Source organism: Ursus arctos, unplaced genomic scaffold, assembly GCF_023065955.2.
Source record: "Ursus arctos isolate Adak ecotype North America unplaced genomic scaffold, UrsArc2.0 scaffold_31, whole genome shotgun sequence".
In the NCBI taxonomy this organism is placed as follows: domain Eukaryota; kingdom Metazoa; phylum Chordata; class Mammalia; order Carnivora; family Ursidae; genus Ursus; species Ursus arctos.
In genome coordinates this window covers 20,013,395-20,039,343 of record NW_026622997.1, presented here as the reverse complement: position 1 = coordinate 20,039,343, position 25,949 = coordinate 20,013,395, and the positions used below count along the sequence as shown (strand labels likewise).

The following is a 25,949-nucleotide window of genomic DNA, read 5'->3' as shown; positions in this document are numbered from 1 at the left end:
CTTCTCAAGAAGGAGAAGAATGACTGACAAAACAATCCTATGCTTGACCCTGCGGATGAGGCCCCGAATAACCCAGAACCCCGATGGCTGGGCAGGGCACTGAGAGTAAGGTTAATGATGTAATGAGTTCACTGATCCCGTTCCCCAAGTAGATTAAAAGGAATAAGGGGGCTTTCTAGTGTTCACGATATTGACCACGGTGAAGGACGTAGAAAAACTAGAAGCGTTATAAAATCTCAGCAGGGTGGGGCCATTCTTTTTTTTTTAAAGATTTTATTTATTTATTTGACAGAGCACGAGCAGGGGGAGTGGCAGAGGGAGAGGGAGAAGCAGGCTCCCCACTGAGCAGGGAGCTCGATCCCAGGACCTTGGGATCATGACCTGAGCTTAAGGCAGACGCTTAACCGACTGAACCACCCAGGCACCTGGGGCCATTCATTTTAAGAGACAGACCAACCTAGTGGATTATTCAGGGTAGGTGAACATAAAGGGCCTTTTTCTGAGATGCAACAAAGAGGAGACGGCACAGAGAGCAAGGATGATACATTAAGAACCCCCGCCTGATGAGAGTTAACTTCCAGGATTCACAGTTGAGGGGGGAGGTATCCACCAGGTAGAGAGCCCCAGACCCAGAGTCCTTCCATCTCACAGCCCAGCCATTCCCTGAGGTCACTGGGAGAGCTGAAGCTTTCTGTGCGAAGTTCGGGGGAAGAGAGAGTGTGAAAGATCTCACTGAAGACTTATTAACGGAAGAGGCCTACATCATTCTCTTTCACGTTCCCTTGGCCAGATTTAGTCAGAGACCTACCTAACAGCCGGGAGGGGTGGAGAATGCCCACCTCTATGCCTTGGGAGGACAAGAAAGCCAGTTCGTGGAACACTAACCAGCCTCTGTCACTAACCAGCCTCACTGGGTACCTTCTTGAGCCTGATGTCATCCTTGACGTCCATCCCAGCCGCACCCTTGGGGCATACCTGTGTGAGTACCCAGTTATTTGCAGAACACCACAGCTCTGTCCTACGAAAATCAGGAGCCCACTGAGTTAGCATGTCAGGACTCATTATTCTTCAGACCCTCTTCCTCCGAACACCCATTCCCTGATGTTATCTTCAGTGGGGAAAAAGAGCACACGATCATGTCCAGCTCCACATGGAAAGGCAGGGAACCTTCCAGATACCACTGCTAGGAGATGGCACCCCCACCACCATCCTGGGCTTCAGTCTCTGCCGATTGGGGAGGAAACTGCTTCTCCTTAAGTTCTTCCAACTGCATGTCCTGGGTCCTGTTCCTGTTAACAAAACTAAATTCCAAAGGAATTCCTTAAATTATCCCAGTCCTTCCAAATGTCTCGTTGTCTGTGTTCTGTACTCAGAGCTTGGTTTATCCCCATTGCACTCTCGGGAGATTATATCTCCCACCAAACTCTGAAACACGCGTTTACTGAATCGAACTCTCTGTAAGCTTTTGTCAGTTATCTGAGCACAAGGAGGGGAGCTTGGGGAAGGGGGGGTGAGGGTTAACTATATAAAATCATTTTGGTGCTCTGTTCCCGGGGTTGGGATGAAGTATGTAGATAGAGGGGGTGGAATGAAAGTGGGGCCGGGAGGAAGTCTATAAAGAGAGGCCGGCAGATGAGGTCCAGGTGAGGAAGGTCCAGGTGAGGAAGGAGGAACTCTCTTCACCCTGACCTCCTCTTGATTTCTGCACCTGTTGTTTGTTGTTCCCTGGTCAACACGGGGACAACTTGCTTGAGAGCTGTCAGTACTAGAATTTGTCGACATCATGGGCTTAATAGCTCTTGTTTGCCTTCCCATGAAACGAAGCACTATTTATAAACTTCGTTTCTCTGAGAAAATGGGTTTGGAGTTCCAACCAACTGACTTACAAATGAACTTTTTGTGCACAGATCATTCATAAATTGAGGACTGCCTGTACTGGGCTTGTAACCCAGAGATAACATTTATCTGTGCTTTATCAGTATGGGCTTGTCAAGTTAACTTATGTTTACTCTTTTCTGCATTCATCTTGATGATAGCCTTGCTCTTAAAATTTAATACTGTCTTTATGTTTGGAGAAACATTTCCTTTGGAGGTGCCTCAAATATTCTCGTGAACTGGAATAGCGATTTTATTTTATCTACCAATTTATCTTTAGTACAATTCATGGCTGTGAACATCTTTTGCACAGGGAGTCTGTAAATTGTAGAAAAATTGAGAACTATTTAAAGGAAGTGGGGGAAAAAAGAATTCTTTGCTCATATTACCCCAGGTTGTCAGATATCTTGCAATATAATTACTGTGTTGGTTTGTAAAGGTTAAAGAACGCTGAAGTTTATAATTCTCTTTTGTGTATGTTCCACACATACAAGAGAAAAATCCAGCACATCAAAGCAAAATGCCTTGTTAACATAAAAGTTCTGAGCAGTTTATAGTTTGTCGACAAAGAGGCATAATTCACGGATTTTATATTTGCTTTTACAAATACCTGATGAATCAGTTATTTGCTCCAAGGAGCCAATTTGCAGATTACAAACCTTGTTTATTTCAAATCTGTTTATAGGTCTGATGTGTGCATAGAACTATTCTTGCTGGCATCATACTGTAAAGCAGAAAGATAGAACCCTGGTCTTAGAGCTGCTCCTTCTTAGGGAACTCAGTATCCACATACAAGCAAACAATTCTGCTGTTAGCAGAGCAGCTGACAGAATATGATCACAAATGTTACTGATGCTGTTCTGTTAGGAAGCAGAAATAGAATGCCCAGGACGGTGCAAGCTTGTCATAGTTAGATTGTCAGGGTGATGTGCTCCTGCATTAAAAAGAATACTTTGTTCCCCCCTCACGCATGCACCCCTGCAATGGTAAGAAACTGTTTCAGCTGTTACTCTGATTTGCACTGAGGCTCAGATTCTGATGCTAGTGTAGATAAAAGTTAGTGACTAGCAGTCATGTTTAATGGTCTTCCCCTTCTGTTTTAAAGCAGTACTGTGGCCCTTGCTAGAAACATTTCCTTTTAGTTTCAAGTTTCTGTATTTTGTTGTATCTTTTGCTGGTTTTTCTTTACTGTCAAAACTATGAGAACACTTTTGATATCATGATCTTTCTGCCCTCCTCATTCTGCAATCACTTTCTCCCAAATTGTCCTCCTAGATTTCAGGCACCTTTATGTTAAATATCAGTAATTGACTAGTACCTTTGAAAGGATTTAACAGAAATTGAACTGCAAAGCTGTGGTTTAATACAAAGAAGCCTACATCAGTGTGAAAGAAAGCCCTTTATGAACTGTAAAGTACTATAGAAAAGTCAGGCCTTATAATTAAATACTGTCAGGTTATTACTGAGCATTGACTGTCAAAACGTATAAGAGGCAACTTATATTTTCCCCATAAGTACACTGCTTATAATGTTACATGAGTAGCTAGAAGTTACTCAATACGGCAAGGGAGTATTTGGGGGGAATCCAGAGTTCTAAAATGCCAACAAAAGTCATTAATTAAGGGAGAACTCTGGAAGCTATGTCTTTAAGACCCCACAAGAAACATGGAACCATCTGCATTTTTCAACCTTAGCCAAACAAAAGCAGAAGAGTGCATGGTACTTCTTATATCTGGATGCAAAACTATGAAATGCTGAATGGAGACTAGAAATCATTAAGTTTAATGGATTTCTGTTTTATGACCAGCTCGAGTTTACAGCTTCCTACAGCTTTATTGTTATGATTCAACTTAAATCTTATATAATCTGCTCTTAACTTCCAATGTCATGAAAAAATCTTTTTTCTCTCTTTCTGGAGACTCCCCCCCCCCCTTCCCTACCAGCGCGAGTCTTGCAGTTTTCAGCACTGATAGTGGTTGGCTTAATTTGTAGATTATACACACCGAATGGGGTTGGCGCCTCTTCGTGACAATGGGACCCAGTGGGCTACTTCACAGTCACGGAATGTGCTCGTCTCCGTGGAAGTTTATGTTTTATAGCTGACACTCCACTGACCAGAGGAACCGGTCATAAAACATGGCACTTCATCTTCTGTTTCGTGCCTTCGGTTCTGAACATTGAAGCTGAAACATAGGAAGAGACTTGATTGACCTCTAAAGAGACCTGATTAACCCTACGTAGTAAAATGGTTTTCATGGGAAGTCTGTGAGAAATGCGTTTGTGTTTGATTCCTGGAATGTTCGAAGACAGTGTGTTTTTTGCGGTCAAAAGCCAGCATTATCCAGAGGCCTTTCACAGTCGTGCAGAGATACCCAGGGCGGTTGGTTTTTGTTATTGTGATTATGATTATGATTTGTGCAAATGAATAAATTGGCATTCTGATCTTTTTGAACTTAGGTATTCCCTTAAAAACACTGTTGACTTTTGTGAAAAAGATTCATTTCCTGGAACCGATAATATTACAGGATTGCTTTGTAGGCAGTTATGGGCATGTTTATCAGATAAATCAAACATCAAATGGGCCATGGGGAGTGGTTTTTCAATACCTTACCCTTGCAATTTGTTCTCTAAAGAAAATCATGTTGCCCATTAGCTGGAGTAGTTTGGAGAAAGCATTGCTTTTAGGCCTCCCGTCCTCATGATTCGGAGAAGCCTAAAACCAATGCTCCAGAGCACCCCCTCAGTATTTTCTTTATAAGCTTTAAACTGGGTATGAAAAGGCCTGTCCACTTTAAAGCTTTTGCCTGTGAAGCTCAAGCAGAAATTGATTTTTAACCACTGTGCTCTTGGGGAAACCAAATGCAGTAGCCAGGATTGAAAGAAGCAGATTGAAAGAAAAAGCAAAATAACCTCTCTGGCACCCACCTGACATTGTCACCAGAGCCGGAGGATCGATACCCTCTGATAATTCACAATTAAAGCAATTGCTAGAATCTGTATCGCATACGCTCTGCCCACCAAGACCTCTCACCCAGGGAAGACGAACATTCTTGATTCAGGAGATGGGAAGCAGGAGGCGTTAAGAGCTGTATAGCTAACTTTTTATTTATTTATTTTTTTAATGTACAATCTCTCATTTTTGCTATATTCACAGAGTGGTGTATTTGTCACCCACCCCACAAAGAAACCCTATATGCATTAGCAGTCACTTCCCTTTTTCCCCCAACCCTTCACCCCCAGCTCCTGACAACCATTGACCCATTTTCTCTATCTGTAGATTTGACTATTCTTGACCTTCCGTATAAATAGAATCATACAATACATGGACTTTGGTGTCTGGCTTCTTGCACTTAACATAATGTTTCCAGGCTCCGTCCCCACGTTAGCAGGTGATTCCTTGCTGTGACTGAATAGTAGTCCATTGTATGGATGTACACCCTTTGTTTATCCACTCATGAGTTGATAGCCATTTGGGTTCTTTCTCCTTTTTGGCTATTACGAATAATGTTGCCGTGAACATACCCAAACAAGCTTCTGGGTGGGCATGTTTTCATTTCTCTGCGTAGCTGACTTTTAAGTGGTTATAAATTAAGACAGTAAATGATTTTTTCCCCTCTAATTTGTTTGCTTCACTACTGTCTCTTCTTACCTAGCTCACTCTCCTAAAAATAATTTTCCTTGAGAAGGTGGTGGTTAGAAGAGTAAGAACCTCAATTAACTTTTTACTAATCCCCGACCACCAGATTCTCTCCTAAACACCAGGTCTGTGTTACAGCATTTCTCAGATCGTCCTCACTTTCCAGACGCCAGGGCTGGGGTCTAGATGGGATCCTAAAGCCTGAAGCTATTCAGCCGGGGAAGTGGGAGGAGCTGGGATTTGGACCCCCCCACCCATGTCTATTTCGCTCTTCATCACAGTGCTCTCTGCGGACTTCCTCGTCCTAAGATTGACCCACCTGTTCAGAGTCCTGTTCACTTCTCAGAGAATTCTGTTTATGAGCCTCCCCTCCGTCTGATTTGGTCGTGAAAAGTAAGAAATGCGGTTCAAGACCCTTTATCATATGCCCCTGGACCTGGAGCAGGCATCCGTAGTCCCCCTTGACAAAGTGATTGTTGCCCTCTCTGTCTGAGTGAGGGGTTTAGTCCATCCTGGTGGCTCTCCTTACGCTCTGCCCCCACTGTCTATCTCCTCACCTAAACCTCACCTCCTTCATGCCAGACCCACACATACTTCCGCACCTACAACCTGTTTATCCTCTCAAGCCAACACGCTGTGCACCTGTCCAAATCTGAAAAACCTCAAACTCTGCGACTCCCTTCTCTGGACACAGCCTGGGGTCCCCTGCTTTTTCCTCCCATCTGCTGCCCCTCCCTTCCCACTCTCTTTGAAACTTATCATCACTCCAGCTTTCTGCAGAGGAATATTTACTCCTCTTGCTTTTTGCAAATCTCGAGACTTAAATCCTTCACCTGTCTCTTGTCTTCGGTTCTGTGCATTGCCGCAATCCCACGGCCTCAGATATACCAGTGGGGCTGACCTTCCGTATCAGACACACTGCATACCAGATATGTGGGGCGTCAGGAATTTGGAGGAGTCTTTTGGAGTCTGGTTAGGTAGGAAGCCTGAGTTTTATAGAATGTTTCTTGAATTGCTTTTGATTTTACATTTCCAGGAGTCCTGCTAAGTTATGTACAAGCCACACTAATTGCTCATTCCCGTTCCCTCCTTCATGAACGCAGGAGAAGGGAACACAAGAATGTCCTTTTTCTCATCTATATAAGAGAGGAGGTTGAAATTTCTGGCTAAAAGGAAGTTGCGGATTACCTGTGAATTTCAGCCACCTCTGCCCTCCAGCCTGCCAGGTGGACAATGGAAAAAAAGGCCTCTAATGGCTGAGAAGGTCACAAAGGGAGGAAAAAAATAGGCATTGCCAGCTCTTTTGTGATGAGAGATGTGTGTCTTCAAGGGAATCCAAAAAGTTCCTCTTGACAGAAGAGGCGACAAACAAATGGATTTGCTTGCAGTCTCTGGGAGAGGGTTGAAATGAAGAGTTTTGTTTGAGTCGGAAGCCCTTTACCTTTGCTGACCAGTCCGTTCCGCCTGAGTGCCCAGAGCTCCTTCAGAGGGGAGTTGGAGAGGAGCCAGGTGGGTCCGGAATCGTCTTTACCCCTCGTCTCCCCACCCCCTTAGAACAACCGCATTAAGGGAATGTCTGATGAATTCACTCCAGTGTTTATCAGGACATTTTTATAGCTCTTTTGTTCTAAATTTAACTGATAGCCAGTGAGAGACTTAATAATTCAGGTAAGTAGAAATGGGCAAAATTGGCCTTTTTGTGTCCTGAGAATAAATCGAAACAAACCTCCCTAGTTGGGACATGTCCATCTGTTGCGTTGGCCAAATTTGAATGAATTATGAAGATGAAATTATCCACCTGGGCTTGGAGGGTAGTTCTGCCCACTCTGGGGACGTGGGGGTGCATGGGGGGAGGGCGGTCTTACCAAAGCCCCACAGATAGGAAGCTTCATTGCATGCGTCTGTTTTGCAAAAGTTAAGTCAGTCTCCTGGAGGGTTTTCTTTAATTATTACTTTTTTTCTGAAATATAACTATATTAAAGATAACCCCCAAACCTCTCAAACATTAGATCCCATATTTTATTTCATATTCCAGTGTCCTTGCCGTCCTTGTTTTCTTCTTTTAACTAAAAGAATTAACTAATTTGTTTTAAATCACTAAAAGTATAAAAGGTGTCCGAGGAAAAATAAGTTTCTTGTTCTGTTTCCGAGTCATCTGAATTCACTCCTAGAGACAAGCTCCATTACTGTTTTCTTTTCTTACTGTTCCCTTACCCTGAAATATCCTTTCAGGATATTTTAAAACTATATAAGCAAAACTATGTTTAAAAAAAAAATGTTTACACCATACGAACTATCCTGCTCTTTACCTTTTTTTTTTTTTTTCCTTAACTGCATATCCTGGAACGTCTTTTTGTCAGAACAGAGAGAGCAGCCTTACTCTTTTTAGTATCTGAATAGTATTCGGTTGTATGGTTTTGCTACACTATTCCGTCCCACATCCACGGACTTTTGGTTGTTTCCAATTATTTGCTACTATGAACAATGCCTGGGTGAATTACTTTCTATAAATAGCATTTTATATGTCAGCAAGGATCTCTGGAGGAGAAATTACTTAAGTGGAATTGTTGGATCAAAAGGAATGTGCAGTTTTAATTTTGGTAAACCTTGCCAAATTGCCCTCCAATTTGGCATCTGTATCAATGTGTGCTCCCACCAGCACTGCGTGAGTGCGCCTTTCCTCCCAGACAGTGTTATTAAACTTCATGGTCTCTGCCAATCGAAGAGGTGAAAAAATACTATCTTTTAGTAGCTTCAATGTGAGTGCGCTCATTACAGTGATGATTGAATATGTTTTCACATGTTTAAGAGCCATTCCTATTTGCTTTTCTAAGAAATGTATGCTGACATTCATTGCCCGTGGTTTCCTGGGCTTTTGGTCTTTCCAGCTAATTGATTTTTAGAAGCACTTAGTAGCTCAAGAAAATTAGTCCTTTTGTCTTGTACTTTTTAATTTTCCCATTTATTTTTTGACCTATTTTTTTTTCGTGCAGGATTTGTTTTCAAAATTATGTAGCCTTATCAGATTTTTTCCTCTGGCTTTTCCCTCCTTGATATACATAGGCCTTCTCCAGCCAAACATTATATAAAAAATGGTCTCATAGGTTTGCTTCATATTTTTTAAATCATAGCTTTATTGAGATAGAATCCACACACCATAAAATCCACTCTTTTAATGTGTACTATTTAGTGGTTTTAGGGCATTTACAGAGTTGGGCAACCATCACCACAATCTAATTTCAGAACATTTTCATCACCCCCAAAAGAAACCCCATATCCATTAGCTGACACTCCCCATTCCCCCCACCTCAGCCCCCAGGAACCACTAATCTGCTTTTTTTATAGATTTTCCTATTCTGGACACTTCCTATAAGTGGAATCATATAATATATAGTCTTCTATGACTGGCTGTTTCTACTTAGCATCATGTTTCCAAGGTTCTTTCTAGTATTTTTATGTTTTCAGTTTTTACATTTAAATCTTTGGTCACTCTGGAATTTATTTTAATGTAGGATGTGAACTAGGGGTCTAATTTGACTTTTTCCAGGTGACCATCTAGTTACTGAAAGTTCCTTCTCCCATTTTCATGCACCAAATTCAGGATGTATTTGAGTTTATGTATTTTCTATTGATCTTACTTGCTAGTCATGAGCCAGTGCACACTGATGTAACTTCTGGAGCTTTATAATATTTCTATTACCTGGTGTGCTCATCTTTTCTTATTGGTTTTTGCATCGTTTCTGTGGATAGTCTCTCCTGTTTATTTTTCCATATGAACATCAGAATTAACTTCCTCATGGCGTTTTTTGACATTGTATCAAGTTTATAAATTCATTTGGGGGAGAATTTCTGTCTTTCTTGATAGTGACTTCCTTTTTAAGGACAAGGTAGAGCTTTCCAGATGTTCCTGTCTCCTCTGTTCCTCACTAGTGTTTAAAATTTTTTTCTCCTCGATCTTGCATATTTCTCATCCGGTTTATCATCTAGGTATTTTATATTTTTGTTGCTGTGAAAAATGGGATATCTTTTTACCGGCTGTCATTCAGGAAGGCTATTGATTTTTGCATATGACTTTCGTTAATTACCTTATGGGATTCTCTCGTTGCCTGCAGTAGTCGTTCAGCTGATTCGCCTAGATCTGCAGATACCGTGTATGCAAATAATGATTTTACTGCCTCTTTTCCAATTTTATACCCCTTCTTCCTTTCTCCTTTGTAATTAAATTGGCTGATTCTGCCAGAACAGCATTAAATCACAGCGATGATGGTGGACAGCCTGGTGGTGTTTCTAACGTTAATGGAATGCTTCTCGTGTCTCCCCCCATTAACGGCGAGGTTGCCTTTGGGCTTGGGTATGTTTAAGGTCCATTTGGTCTTTGCAGGGCTTTCTCATGAGCAGAGAGCAGATTGGAAGTGCTGGGTCTCACGAATTGTTTGCAGAGGTGAAGCCTCTTCTGCCAGTTCTCCCGCAGTGATGTAATGGTAGGCTGATTCTCCTTACCAGCGCTGAGGAGTTTGAGTGGGAAGTCCATGCTGGAAAGGAAGAAGGTAGCAATTATACCCTAATCTCCTGCTATTTTTCTTTTGCCAATCAAGTGAAAAGACCAAGTTGCTATAGGAATATATAGCACCGTATTTACCGATCCATGAGGATTAGGGAAGGGCTTTTGCTAACGGAGACATGGAGGAGAGGAGGGAGAAAGGGAGAGGAAGGAAGAAGAGGTAAAAATCTCATTTTCTTCATTGTCTCCTCCCCCCCCCCCCCCCCCCCGCAAATCAAGCCACGTGATAAACCAAAATATTTCTAGGGTCATTTTTTTCCCCCAGAATATTATTAGCAAAATAATGGCACAGAACACGAATTGTCAGCAAATGCGATGAAGGGTTTGAGAAAAGGCTCAGCAGAAGTAGTGAAATCTTTTACCATTTGTAAGCAGAACTGACTAATAAAGAGTTCCAAATATTGAGAAATCACTGGAGGGAAAAGGAATTCCAGTTGAAACATGTTTACACGTTGATTCTTTTTGATGTTGCCATTAAGAGAGTGTTTTGATCTCTTGCAAAGAAACTGGAGAGGTATTTTATGTGCTAACCCTGAACCTGACATTACTCTAGTAATAAATACTAGGACAGGCTGTCCCTTGCATTAGCAGAACTAGAAAACAAACAGAAGACAGTGACAATTGAGGCTTTGATGCTTGTTGGAAACATTTAATATACAGAGCTGGTGCCTTGTGGTTAAAAACAAAAGGAGTTCAGGCTGACTCCACAAATCAGAGAAACTGATGGGTGATCTTTGGGGACTCACTATGCAATCATCTGTGTGATATGCAGGAAAGAGACAGTCCTGGGGAAGGAACAGACTGCATGGGTACACCCCGCCAGAGGACATGCGCATCCCTGGCTGGTCTCACGCCAGAGCCCCGGATGTGACTTTCACACTGCAGGAACCAACCGGCTCTGGGCGCATGTCTCAGGCGTGTCTTCTCACCTTCTTACCGGGTGGTGCGCTGAGGAGGGAAGAACAAGGGCTTGGAGCAGGAACGTCTGGCTCTGCCATTTGCTGGCTGTGTGAACTTGACCAAGTTCCTAAACCTTTCTGAGCTTACTTGCTCGTCGGAAGTCATACCTACACTTCAGGAGTTGTGTGGATTTATTAAAGATGTTGTACATATCTAGCACAGCACAGGGCCTTGCGGAGAGCAGTCGCTCAATGAGTATTTATAGATGGGCCAGAGGAGGCAATGGGGAGAGGGACAGAAGGAGGAAGAATTCCATGTGTCAGGCGCCATGATACACACAGGGTGCTGGGGAAACTCAGTACAGAGAATCACATCAGGACGGGGATGGAGAAGTGTTTATAGGAAGGATTTCTCTGAGACATGAGTTATGAAGACTAAGCAGGCAACGGGTTCTAGGGAGTGCAGAGAAGGACGGCATTTTCAAAGGCAAGGGCTTGAGGGAGTCAAGGAGTCTTAAACCCAGGGAAGCATGAGTAAGAGATTATGGCCAAGACAGTGAGAGGTTGCGAGGCAAGAGATGGGAGCGGTTGGCAGACCTGGGGTTGAAGAAGGTCTTGTTGGTCCTGCTTGGAATATGGTTACGATGGGGGTGGCTGGAAGCATGAGGGCACATTTGCATGCACATTTTGGAAACCTGGCAGCAGGGTCTATGGGGCGGGTTTAGAAACTGGCAGGAGGTGCTGGGGTCTGAACCATGGTGATGATTTCTTCCATATTCCCCCCAAATCCTGGGGTGGTGCTGAGCACATAGTAGGTTTTCAGGAAAAACTTCTGAATGGACTTGAACAAAAGCTGTTATTTTGTCCGGCATCATCTTTTCCATGATTCACTTGCTTTACCATTTATAGATTAGTCTCATGTGGATTTGATCATTTCCCCCCAAATTATCTTTTGCCCTTAGTTACATTATCTTAAACCATGTGTGTCGTGGCATAAACATACCCTAATCTACTTACAGTGTATCGTGCAAATGTCAGTGTCGTAAAAGAGATCTTATTTAAAGGGCGCTAGCCTAGAACTGCATGAAAAATTGCCACTCACAGTACTGCCCTCTCCCACCAAAAATGGTTTATGTGTGGAGGGATAATTGTTCCCAGCCCTAAATGCTGTAGGCTTTGCCCACACTCTCTTTCAGAGCTTTCCCTTTTTTAAGATTCTTTCAAGCCTCCTGGCTCTCTCAAAGGAGAGAGCTTATAAAAGCTGTTAGTTCCTGATTGACCTCATGCAGAGCAAGGGGAGGTGATCCTCTCCTCGTTAGGATGGCCACAGGCACCGACTGTGGCCATAGGCCGTGGAGGGCCACGGTCAGTGCCAAATGCAGTGAGAGATGGTTGTACTTACCATGGACTGGATGAATAAATAGAACATTGGATTTTATGTCCCATGAGTCACCTCATTTTTTGAGATTCCACCATTGTGCCAAGTGACACTCTGCTCCATGACACTACGCGATCATTATTGTAGTACAGTAAACGAACAAGTAACTAGTTGATTGCAATACCTGGTGACAGACAGCATGAGAGGGATAGACAGAAGGTATGGAAGCATCTAGGAGGAGCCCCCAACTCTCCCTTGGGAGGCCATAGGAGACCACCATGAAGATCCAGAGAGTTTCCTAAACAGGAAGAGGAATGAGATGTATCTTAGAGAGTTTGGGGGTGATAGTTTTTAATCTCTAAAAAAATGGGAGCATTATGGATTTTGCTATGGATTTATCATGGACTTTTAATAAGTCCATCAAAATCACCGTTGAGCTGTGCAGTACCTGGAATATATGCCTGGCTACCATGATGGGACTCAATAGGGCCAGTGGTCTTCTCAGACCCAAACTGTAGGGTTTTTTTTTTTTTTTGTTTGTTTGTTTGTTTGTTTTACTCTGTGTCTTGGCCGTGTCAGTTGTTCAGGAAGGCACAAATCCTAGAGGCCCAGGGCCCCAAAGAGCAGAACCTGGAGAACATCTCGGAAGAGAGCTCCAGGTCACGGTATATGTGCAGGTGTTACCGCAGGCGGTGTTCCTGACGTTGGAACCTGCTCCGTGTGGTCTTCACAATGAGTGTAGTGTTTTATCATCTGGGGTACATGGAGCAGCCGTCCTCTTCGACAGAGCGGCCCGCGGCAGATTGCTCTCGGGGAGAATCCGGTATGTGATCACGATGTCAGACGGATGTGGAAATTGCGAGTGCATCTGAGCAGCACCAGTGCGGACCCGCAGGCGGTGACATCAAGGGGACACCGCCCCGTGAGACGGCGTTCTGATCAGATCCTGGAGAGCGGACCGCAATGGCTTCTGTCACAGCCAAGATAAATGTTGAACGTGGGCCGAAGGAGGTAGGCTTGTGGAGAGTATGAGTGTCTTTCTAAATTCGGTGTGCGGAGTGGCAACCCACCTACACTCCGAATTTTTGTGTTTGGAAGCTATGTCCGGAAAAGGGAAGCGGAATTCCTCTACGTGATAAATGCTGCTTTATTCCAAACACACCGTATGAATTAATGTGCTGCTTCTCCTTGCTGGGAAAGCAGAGGTTTTCACAATACTGTTTCTTTTGAAGCAGCAGAGTGAAAAGTGTAACAGGAAAAGACGTTTAGTCCTGTTAAAGGGTCCCATGGAGGGTCTTCACCAGTCTCTGGGGGCAAACGCTCTATCACATAGCGTCCTGAGAATTCAGGGGCCACTTGTTCTTTAGATATAGAGCGAGTTGGTTAGAGAGCTGAGCGTGAGTCATTTGGGGTCCAGGGGCATGGGATGCTGATGATATTTAGCAATTCAGGATTCTTATTCTGGGCTCTAACTGTTGTTTCTAGAGCCAGCCTCTGCAGGTGCAGGGGAGCCGCTTTGATGGGCAAGAAAGCCATTCTAGCTTGTCCCTGAGAGCTGGTGTCCTTGGAGGGTGCCTAACCACACTGCCCCGGGCCTCCCACCGTGTGTGTGTGAGCACATGTGTGTGCTCCTTTCCAGGCTCAGATGCCTCATAGAGTTAAGAGCCGGGACACAAGTTAGGAAAGAATGACTAACACAGATATATATATTATTTTGTTCCAATTTAAAGACATTGCTCTTTTTACTCTCCCTCTTGAACATGATTCCTCTGTTCCTCGTTTATGTTCATTCTCCTCCAGGGAAATGTCAGTTTTTCAGACCCAACATTTTTGGTAGAATCATAGAACGTTAGATCTGGAAAAGACCGTGGAGATCTAACACGGCCAGTTGGAAGTGCCCTCAGGATAACCACGTAGAGATGCCCGGCAGGCATTCTGAAAAACATATCTGGATCTTGGAAGAGAGGTCAGGGTCAGACTTGTGGGTGTGAGAGGTCCTCCCTTAGAAGCAACAGTCAGCGTGCATCTGATGAGGTCGCTCCCCTGCCCAAACCCATTGGAAGCACCTTCACATTTTACAGACTCATCTCAGTTACTCGGAAAGGCCTTTGAGACCCTCCATGAAATGGTCTCCACATTTCCTTCCCATCTCATCTCCCACTGCTGCCTCCCCACACATGCTTCTCCCACCACAGTGGTCTGGCGACCCCTTTGGGACACACATGTTGGTCACTTCTCCTTTCTAAAGCTGTTAGCTCACATTCCACTTCCTTCTGGAAGCCTGCTCTCAGGAATTCAGGATGTGAAAGATGAAAGGGAATCTTGGGGTCTGTCGTGATCGAGAAAGCATATTCTCCTTCACCAGGCACAGATCTCACGTGACTTGCTGAGAATAGCCGTTTATGCATTTTAAGGGACATCCGAGGTAACCTAGACTGGCCTCTCTCGCAGTGCAGGCGGGCACCCGTTCTGACACCCATGACACGTGTGTGTGCTGCTGCTTCCTGCAGTAAACTATATGGAAATGTATTCAGTTTTTTTCTTTGTATCCTTCAATTTACATTATTTTCTTTCCATTTTCTGTGTCTCCAAGGATGCTGATGTTGAATTACCCCCTTTGTAAAGTCACACCCGTTTTTGAATTAGTGTGCAGAGACTCTTATTCTCCTCCACCGTCTGCTCATTGGTTTGTTTAGGCAAATCACGTAACCTCTGCCTTCATTTATCATCCATAAAATGGGTCTACGAGTAACTCACCTCGCTTTCAGGAGGATAAATAAAACCTCAACTTGAAACATTTTGCAAAATGTCTTAAGTTGTGGAATTATAGACATAAGGCTTTATTGTTGCTACCGTACTGTTTACAGTTAAGAAAAAGAGCTTTGAATCCTTCTTGATCATTTCACAGCGACTCTGTCATCTTACATCTTGTGTAAGAACGTAGAACTTGACGTCAGAAGAGATGAGTCTATATTTGGGCTCTGTGATTTACTAGCTGCGTGTCCATTACTGAATTACCTGACCCTTTTGAGCTTTTTTTCCTCCTCTATAAATCCTGATGTGGATGCTGCTTATTAGAATTGTTGAATAATTACATTCTGCAACTATCATCCTTGGAAGACCCCTTTTAAACTCCAGAAGAGCATATTTATTTTTTTATTTTTATTTTTTTTAAAGATTTTATTTATTTATTTGACACAGAGAGAGAGAGCGAGTGAGCATGTGCATGAACGGGGGAGAGGGAGAAGCAGGCTCCCAGCTGAGCAGGGAGCCAGACGTGGGGCTTGATCCCAGGACCCTGAGACCATGACCTGAGCTGAAGGCAGACGCTTAACCGACTGAGCCACCCAGGTGCCCCAGAAAAGCATATTTAACAGTGACCATCATGGTCCAGTCATTCTGTTGGCTATAGAAATAGGTCAAAAATATATTTTGATTCCCTTTTCTAAGATACCTCCTGGCTTGCCCCAAATGCGAAAGGGACAAAGGAGAGCTGAATATGTACCAGAGGATGTAAATTTGGCGGAGGCTGTGAATGACTGGTGTCCAGTCCTGAGGTTGAAAGGGACCAAGTTGACATGCCGATTGCGTGCTAACCACCTGGCCAAAGCTGAGAACAGGTGCAGGAGGGAAGGCAGTGTAAACGGGCCCTGCTAACACGATTAAGCCAAGTGATGGTTTGCTAGGGTCTATCCATAGGCATGGTGTGCCCGTTCTTGAGTGTTCCCTCTGAGCAGCTGAGGACAAGCTAAAACACTGGTGGCATGCTCTGTGGGACAAGAGGGACCTTGCAGGAACTGGCTCAGCTTCCCTCCCTTAACTCTCTTAAGTTAGGTGGCGATAAGGCAGTGTTATGTGTTAAATTGTGCCCCTCCCCAAAACATGGAAGTCCTAGCCCCCAGTATCTGTGAACATGCCCTTATTCGGAAGTAGGGTCTTTGCAGATAATCCAGTTATGATGAGGTCATTGGATGGGCCCTAGTCCAACAGGACCAGTGTCCTTACAAAAAAAGGGAATTTGGACATCAAGACAGAGATGCTGGGAGAATGCCACGTGAAGACGGAAGTTACACTGTGACAGGCCAGTGAATGCCAAAGATGGCCTGCCAACCACCAGAAGCTAGGAGAGAGGCCTGGAACAGATCCTTCTCTCATGGCGTTGGAAGGGGCCAACCCTGCCGACATCCTGACCTCAGACTTCCAGCCTCCACAACTGTGAGAAACCAACGTCTGTTGTTTAAGGCCCTCAGAGTGTAGCACTTTGGCTGTGGCTATCCCAGAACACCAGCACAGACAGGTAGGCCATTTCCCCAGACCCAGCTGCTTCTCTGTGACCTTGGGCCCACCGTTTGGGTTTCATGCTGAGGTTACACATGGAAGGCGTTTGTTGCCGGTGTGCAGTAAAACAATGACAAGATTTTCTATGGTTCGGCTTTTGAAAGCAAGTGCATTTAAAGCCTCAGCTCAGGGTTTGGGATTGGCTTCAAAATGGGGTTTCTTAAATGTTGTAATGACCTCGCTCCCATAACCTCCCCTGTAAGGGAGCTTGGTGTGTTTTCTGAGAAGGAAAAAGTGTGCAATTGAGCGGCGTATTTCAGTCCGTTAACACAAAACCCTGCATTCAGTCATTATTTCTCCAGGCTTGGACACTTCTTTGAGAATATGTGTTGTTCTCTTGTAAGTCCCCTTCAGTTAGGGGTTTGGCAATTCCATGACAAAGGGAGGGAATGTTTCTTTTTTTTCTTTTCACTTTCCTTGGGCTCGCCTGTTCTTTCTCTGAAAGATGCTAGAATTCCCCCAGGGAGAGGGCCTGCCTCTTTCCTCTTTGGGAAATGTTGATTTATATTATATGAAACATTTGTTTTTCATAGAAACTTTCATTGCAACATGTTGAAATAGTTGGTTCTAATTTATATGTGAAAAATAAATAAACGTGTCATGGAAAGGCTCTCAGGGTACAGTTACATAATAATTATGTGTGCCCTCCTCCAACGTCTTAACATCGGAGACCTCACCTCACAATAGTTTCCAGAGCTCGATGGTATCTCACAGCTCATCCCCAAATCTATGAAAACACATTAAAAATAACTGCTGCAAGTTGGAAATAACTTCTGTAAGTATGTCATAAGTAACTGTATCTCTTAGTGGCAATCTCATAACTCTACTTAATAGCTGGGACAATTCAGGCTCAGTAAAGTGGCAAATTAAAATTAAAATTAGATTAAAATGGAGGATTTCGTGATTTCTTTTTTTTTTTTTTTTTTAAGATTTTATTTATTTATTGGACACAGAGAGAAACAGCAAGAGAGGGAACACCGGCAGGGGGAGTGGGAGAGGGCGAAGCAGGCTTCCCACTGAGCAGGGAGCCTGATGCAGGGCTCGATTCCAAGACCCTGGGATCATGACCTGAGCCAAAGGCAGACGCTTAACGACTGAGCCACCCAGGCACCCGGATTTCGCTATTCCTAACCCAGCACGATGCTTGTTTTCTGTGCTTCTGTTACAGTGGTCCAGGGGTTGCAAGGGCAAGAGAGACAGGGGTGCTTGGAGGAGACAGAATCTTTGGCCCCCAGGTGGGAAGACCTGGTTCCAGCCCCAGGGCTTTTGACTTGTCAGGTCCTCGAGAGAAAATGAGGGAGCTTCACAGTCGGGTGCTTCACACTGAAATATTTAGGGAGTAAATGGTATTTCTGGGATTTGCTTGAAGGCATAGATCGGCCACGAGGTGATCATTATTGGTGCTGGGTAAGGAATATCTGGTGCTCTCTTGCAAGCCCTTTGGACACATTGGAAATTTTCCGTGAAGCAGTGAAGAGAAAATTTCATGCTTCTAAAATGTATACCTTTGATTCTTTCCGTCTCCTCTTGTACGAGATGCTATTGTTTAGCTCGCTTCTTTCTTCCAAACAACAGACTCCTTCCTGTGAAAGCAAGCAAGCCCTCTCCGTTGGTGTGATCCTAACATATGTCCTATTAGAGACTTTCTGACACCTTCCCCATTTTTCAAAAAAATTTTTAACAGATAATACGGTGGCTGTGCTTTCATAATAAATTCAAAAGCTGCTCTCTTTTCCTCACCAGTTTGAATTGTAAAAAAAAAAAAGTACAAAAGATTAGAGTACTTTAAAATAAATTTCGGCTAATTATACATACAACTGCATTCACTAAATGTGAATATTTTCAGGGCTTTCTTTGCTACCGAGTGCCACCTGCTCATGATTTAAATGGGCACAAATTTAGTTCCATTAAACAAAATACAGCAACTCTTCTCCTATCGCACCAACTTCGTTAGGTCCTATTTTGGAAGCGGGAAACCAATTCTCGTGTTCCTTCGTTAGCTCCGGGCCCGTGTCGACCACTCGGCAGGGGTGATGACTTGAATATTTTGCAACCTTGCTTTATGAATCCCAGCAGGCAAATAGTGTGTGATCAAGCGTTTGTGTTGTCTGAGGCTCCTTACGAACGAGGTGGCCTTTGGACAGTGTTTCAGCAGTTACCAGGCCTCTGAATTGAGGAAGAGAATACACGCCTTGGCTTTTGTGGCTCTTTAAGGAGACTTTTTACGATCTATTGCAAAAAAAAAAAAAAAAAAAGAAGAAGAAGAAGAAAAAGAAAAGAAACCCTCCCTCCAAGTGGTATGTTCTTGGCCCAGATTTTGGTCACCCCAGAAGCCGCGGGGCTCCACCTTGCTATTTATAGTTGTAAAGTCATTTAAGAGGAATCCATTCATCTCCTTTTCATCTGGACCATTCATGATCTCTGTACATCCACAGAGGGTGTTTTGGGGGGGTTTGCATTAGCTGAGGCGGTTTTCCCATCCAAGAGGGGATTATCAAACTCTTTCCCCTCATCTGCTGTGTTTGGAAGGTTAAAAAAAAAAAAATCCCACAAGCTGATGTGCACGTTTGCCATGCTGCAGAAACACGATTTCCTTCTAGAGACTTCTTCATCTCCAGATATCTGGACCTGGAGTCCTTGATGTGGTTTTGGCTGCAGCCATCTACCCAGAAAGGAGGAAAGAGCTGCTTTTCTGTCCTGCAAGTCCTGATTTTTCCTAATCTTCCCTTCTCTCTCCCCACACACACACCCTTGCCCTACATTCCTTTCCATTCTGCCCTTTCAAACACTCCTCCCTCCCTTAGAAAAGCTAAAAATAATGGTAATGCTTTCCAGTGATCTTCCCTCATTAGGATCTCAGATGCAGGCTGCAGGCGAAAAGGAAACCCTTCATCAGCTTGCCGGCTCAGAACTGCATGCTTCCAAATCTTGGCTCACCCCGAGATTTTCTGATGAAAATCTCATCTTAGATTCTCACTCTCGCTGGAGTCCCCTTCTTTGAACAGGACGTGGCGTCATCACATGCTCAGAAAGAGAACTGCAGTCTCTGGGCACCCCGGCCCCCGTTGCCCCCCAGCCCAGGGTTAGGTTCGTAGATGCAGGGAAGCCTGGACCTACCTGCATCCTCGCTGTGCTTAGGGGGAGCCTCAGGGCATTGTGGCTACACTCCAGATTTTAAACCCCCAGCTGTTATTTATGAAAGCTCACAGACCCATTCTTGTGTTCCCAGGAGGGTGCCGACCTGCAGAGCAGGGCCCAGAGGAAGTGGGGAAGCCTGGAGGTGGGGTCCCCGGTTGTGTTGCGATCATAGGCCATAACTTGGCTGGCCTGCCTGGACAGCTGGCTCTGGTTACTGTGGGAACAATGCAAGGAAGGCCCTTGTCACATTCCTCTGGGGTCAGAGGCACAACCTTTCTAACACTCTTAGGCCCTGCTGGTGAAGGGAAAGACAAGGAGCTTGGAAGCAGAGGCTTAGAGAATGCGGATGACTGTAGAAATCATGAACTCCCTGACTTCCCCTTGATTTAAAAACCGGGGCCCAGAGAAAGCCTGTGACTCGCTCAGGCGCCTCAGCAAGTTGGTGGTAGACCCAGGAGACTAGACTCTTCTATCTCCTGGTCCAAAAATCCCCTACTGTGTCTCTGAGCATCTTGAATATTTCAGGCCCATTGTGAAAAGGAATTATTGGTGAAGACATTGTATTTCATTATGTTTTCACGTGCTGTCCTTGAATTGGGGTTCAGGGCTGACAACCTCTGTTACTTTGGGCTCGAGTCCTTTCAGCAACCCCAGGACAAGACAAGACTAGCCAGTGGACAGCGTCTTCAGTAACCCTGTGGGAAGGCCTTGGCATGGAGCCCCAAACTCAGAAGTTAGGGTTCATTTTTAAGGGCCCGTCTTCCACTTGAGCATGAAACCATGAAAGGAGTCAGGTGGCGATGCTTGAAGCCATCTAAATTCCTCTGAGCCCTGACCATGCTTAGACTCTTCCTTTAGAAAGGACCTGAAGTCATCGTGTTAGGACATATGACAACAGAATTACTGGGCAAAATTTGTCACACACGCCCTGGTTCAAGGCACCGTTAGGAGTTCAACTGACAGGTCATTCTTTTTCTTTTAGCATGCCTTCCTGTAAGGAGTCTTCTGCGAACCTTCTTTTAGCTTATGCGGAAGCCGATAAAGGGATTTCCTTTAAGATGTTATACTATTTAAAAAATACACACTTGTGTGTGTGCGGGGGGTCGTGTCCTGTCCCCCAACGAAAAGAATTAGAGACAAGACTTTTGAATGGACACTTCTAGATGGTGAGACCAATTTTCCTTTCACAGGAAAAGGCACCACACACGTCTTCTCCTCGGGAAAAGCAGTGGGGCTGGGACGTGCTGCTTCACCCACAGGTTGAGGTGGTGGCCACGGTGGGAAGCGAACAGCAGAAACCCCCGTGGCCCTGTGTGCCTTGCCTGTGGCTTATTTTCTGGACTCTGTGTCCCAACATTCCCAGAGATCATTTCTGGACATCCATAGTTTAATACCTCATTTTCTGTTAAAAAAAAAAAATTGTTCTTTATCTCCAAGCAAACTTTTCCAGGTTCAGACACATAATTGTCTCTTTAAAAAGCTGTAGTCTTTGTCTGCTGGTGAGTTCTGTTTGGCTGCTGTGAAGGAGCTTGGGCTCACCTCCAACCGGACTTCCTAGGCGCTGCCGCAGTATTTGGGAGGGTTGAGGGCTACCATATTTTCCCTCCACCGAGAGCCTCCCCCCCCCCCCGCCACAGTGAGATATCAAAGATGGAGGCATGTTTTCCGAGCCCTGGGATGAGCCAGGGAAGGGTGCAGCCCGGGGGAGGGAGAGCAGAAGAAAACACTGTGCATCTCTTGCTGCGATCATCTCTCGTTCCCCTTACCGAAGCACAGTGCTCTCTGCTATTTGAAGAGAGCAATTTAGATTTATATTAAGGGATGAATAAATATGATGCAATGATGAAATCTCATCTGGAGTGAATGCAAATCGGGTATGCTAATGATCGAGCGGCTGTGTCTCACATTCCAGCAGAAGCCAGGAGCCCGTTGGAGGCCTGGGCGCTTCTCCTGTCTCTTCCCCATTCACCCGTTCCACGGTCCAGAGCCACACAGGCAGCAGAGAACAGGTTATCTTTTTGTAACATCTTTTAGTGTTGCCCTTTGCATTAGAGGACCTTAAAACACTTGAGACAAACCTTCGGGTGATTCTGGGGGGTGGGGTGTTTTTCCCTAGAGGGCCTTCAGAGAGAATTTTATACAGATGTATATATGGAGCCAAGACCTGAGTATCTTGCCGTCTTGCTTCATCTGACATTGCAAGAGAGTCCTTTTGTCCCTCCTGCAGTTCGCGTCCTGCTGTTGCTCCTTACAGTTCTGGGTGCTCAGGGGCAGGCGGTCAGAAATCCCTAGTTGGCGCCATGCCAGTGTGAACCCGGAGCGAAGTCACCTCACCGTATGTTGGTGGGACACAGCTTCCCACTTTGTTGAACAGGGAGGCTGGACTGTAGGCTCAGAGGTCCCCGCCCGGCTCTGACGATCCATGATGCTCGGGTCCTCCTGCCTGCTGAAAGTCAGGGTGACAGGATGCAGGTTTGCCCGCAGTCCTGTTCTTGCAGAATTGGCTCCCTCTCCCTGCCCAACTTGGCCACCACTGTGGAATCGAGTCTGCCATTTTGAAGAATCCCAGATCTGACGCAAGGCGCCCCCATCCTAGGGAGCCGCTTGCAAGGCCCCTGAGCACATGTCACCCTCTTCTGCTCTGGTTGGTGATGAAAAAGTAGGTCCCAAGAGGTTGCCCCTTTTCCAGTCATCAGTGGGGGAAACCCCCAGGGCTGAAAAAGGAACAGATACAGAACAGCTCCAAAGAAGGAAACAAGAGAGAGGCATGAGAAAGGAGGCCAAGAATGGGTGTCTCTGAGCCCCACCCCTACCGAGAGGGAGAAGAACTGGAGCAGCACACTGATGGTTAGGGGGCGAGGGAATGCTATGCTGTACTCCTGTCCAAGGAGCAGGAGACCCATGGGATTTGGAAATGGCTGGTTGTCCTCTGCTGGAGTTCCAGGAGGCTTCTCCCATGGGCCGGGGTCCTGGCGGCCCTCCGTGGTGCCACAGTGGTTCTCTGTTCTGCAGAGCCCCGAGGGCTGCAGGAAGACATGGGGTGGTCGTGGGCTGGACCCAGCCTGTCTCCACCACAGCAGCTCCCCCTATCACTCTGTTATAATTTGAGTGTATATAAAAAGATTTTGTTTTCTTAAAAACGTTGCACGCCTTTGAAAAATTTAAAGACCACCAGTAAGTCGGGGAAGAGCTTGTGTTTAAAGCAATATGACCCTAGACAAGTCCTTGGCTTTCCCTGAACTTCATTTTTCTGGTCTGAAGCTAAGGTTCATTGCGGGTCCTCCGTCTATTGCTCTGGAGCGATTTAAGGATTAATTTCAAGTCAGTTACTCATTCCTTCATCCCACAAACCTGTATGGAACACCTCTCCTGTGGAAGGCTCTGATGGGAGAGAAATTCATAAGTAACCATGTGGAACCATTCTGCCAAGAAAAGGGTAGAGCATGTGCAAAAAACCCCAAAGAAAGCTTCTTACTGTGGTTGCTGGTGTTGCTGTTAACCAAAGTTCAGTGCAGTGATAACTACCTGGGTTTGAATCCCAACTCCGGCCACTTACCAGGGTGATGTCAGACAGCATACTTCACTTCCTCGAGTCTCAGTGTTCCCATCTGTACAATGGGGATAATCATAATAACAGAACCTAGTGCGTCAGGTTGTTGGGAGGGCTACATGAGTTAATATTTGTTAATTAAGAAAGGACAATGACTAGTAATAGTGAGCACTCTCCAGGGTCTGTTATTGTTACTGTTACTGATCGTTCCACCAATGCACTGTGACATGGGCGCGGCGGGGCAGGGTCTTGCTGGAGGGGCCCGGCGTGCTGTGCCTCGGTCCTCAGCTTCGGAGCCCCCAGCAATCACGCTTCTGTTTTTGTCTTCCCGTCCCCAGAAGACGCACCTTGTGTTCAAGAGGGAAGGTGGGAGAAGCGTCATGTCAATGAGCGGGTGTGAACGGTGCTCCATTTCTGTTGTGTGGATTCTCTCTTCTCTCTCTCTCTCATCTTCTGCCTGCTTTCGAGGTTGGATGGCTGCTTCTCTCAGACCAAACAAAGGCTCTGTCTGTGGTCTGCGTGTCATCTGCCTTAAGGGTGCAGCGTGTGTCTGAGGTGTGCGGGTGCTCCCTGGAGAAGGCTGTGTTGGTGTTGTGTACGGGCCTCTGTATCGATCGCTGACGTAACGGTTCTATAGCGGGTGAATGAGGTAATTCTCATCGTGTTACTCAAGCCGGTGACCTTGAGGCCCATCGGATGACTAAGCCTCATAGGTGGATCCCTGGTTACAGAATGTCCTTGCGTAAAGGTAAATCGGTGTGAGGGTGACTAATAGTTTTAAAGGATTGCCTGCAGGAGAATTGCATGTCCCTTACTGAGAGGTAGTCTGTATTAATAAACCCCAAGGCCACCAGGCCTGGTGACACGATCGGGGGAGCTGATTTTCAAGAGTTCCTGTTTCGGTGCTCCTCTCTTATCTTTTCTCATTAGATGCCAATTCTCTGCTAAGCTGGCCCTGGCAGTGTGTCGTAGTGTCAGTGTGAAGTTCAGGGCAGAAGACTCAAGCCCTGGCAGTGTGTCGTAGTGTCAGTGTGAAGTTCAGGGCAGAAGACTCAAGCCCTGGCAGTGTGTCGTAGTGTCAGTGTGAAGTTCAGGGCAGAAGACTCAAGCCTCTGAGCCAGTTGCCTGGTTTGCTTTTTCTTTCCCTGTTTTGAAAACGCAACAGGAAGGTGGGACAGAGCTGAAAAGGAAAAGATTTTTAATACTACGAGAAAAGAGAGGAAGTAAAAGCACGATGATAAAATCTGCATGTGAAAAACCCTTATTAAAAAAAGGAGAAGTGGACGGCACAGTGAACTCTGAATTTAATCTGGATAAACACGTTAGTCTTGCAAGGAAGAGTTTCTGCCTGCTCACATCGCTGCTGTGGGTGACCAGGCCTTATTACGTTGGAGTCTGTGCAGGTCTTCAATGAGCAGATTTTGGATGGGTGGGCAGGTGAAGGGCAGTTTGGGGGTCGGGTGGGTGGGCTTCGTTACTTTGGAATCATTGGTAACAATGAACTGTCAGGGCATTTGTCTGTGATAGCAAATGCTCGTATATATACAGTACTTACTTTGTGCCAGGACCCTTGCGAGTACCTTTTTCTGTATTAACCCTTTAATCTTTTTTTTTTTTAAAGATTTTATTTATTTATTTGACAGAGATAGAGACAGCTAGTGAGAGAGGGAACACAAGCAGGGGGAGTGGGAGAGGAAGAAGCAGGCTCATAGCGGAGGAGCCGGATGTGGGGCTCGATCCCATAACACCGGGATCACGCCCTGAGCCGAAGGCAGGCGCTTAACCGCTGTGCCACCCAGGCGCCCCTAACCGTTTAATCTTTACCACGATTGTTCTGCAAATTGTATGTGTGAGAGCACTGAGGTTAAGAAATACCTCAAGGTCTTCAGATCCCCAGAGTTGGCTCCAGACCACTTCTAACTTTTCACTGTCATGGGGAATCAGGGTCTTGGAGGTGCAGAGAAACAGGGAATTCCTGTCCCCAGCAGGCACATGTTTTACTCAGGTCAAAGGAATTGAATCATTCCAAAGGGTTGTCAACCAAATGTACTAATCCGGCAAGTTGCTGAGCAGCTCACCACGACCAGGTCGGGAGACTGTGGTATAGACTCTGCACATTACTCCTGAGAAGACTCTCTCTCCCAGGCAGAGTCTATTTTTGGCATGGACCATGGCTATATTCTGATTAGAGCTCATTTTCACTGCATAGCTCCTCTTGGGCTAGAGCCCTTGTCTGAGGGTCCGCAGAGAGCTGGCCCCGGCCCGTGGTGGCATTGCCTGGCAGGACAAAGACACTTGTTTCCTATGACAGTTGGGAAGGCTGTTGATTTGCAGCGTTGGATCGAGGGACAGCCCTCTAGGCGGCTTTGCTATTTGCCAGCACCAATGAATTTGTCAAGCATCTAAACTCAGGACAGTGTACACCCTAAAATGATCCGGAATGAGATTTTTAACTCTTAGAAAACAGCACCAGTCTGATAATTGGAATCAGAAGAAGCATATTTTTTTCCCCCTAAATCACTTAATTAACTCCCATTTCAAGAAAAACTTCATGTGAAGCAAGCAAAAGAAAA

General features: G+C 45.3%; 2 protein-coding genes across 3 annotated transcripts in view; both read left to right on the top strand.

Annotated features, from left to right (window-relative positions):
• The window catches only part of ATXN1 (ataxin 1), a 244,130-nt gene that overhangs the window by 14,782 nt on the left and 203,399 nt on the right, over positions 1-25,949 (top strand). The gene's annotated exons all lie outside the window — the stretch shown is intronic.
• The window catches only part of LOC113264492 (peptidyl-prolyl cis-trans isomerase A-like), a 40,625-nt gene extending 14,676 nt beyond the window's left edge, over positions 1-25,949 (top strand). Inside the window, exon 1 of the mRNA XM_057304838.1 lies at positions 1-25,949. This exon is cut by the window's left edge and continues 14,676 nt beyond it. The gene's annotated coding sequence lies outside the window, so the exon portion shown is untranslated.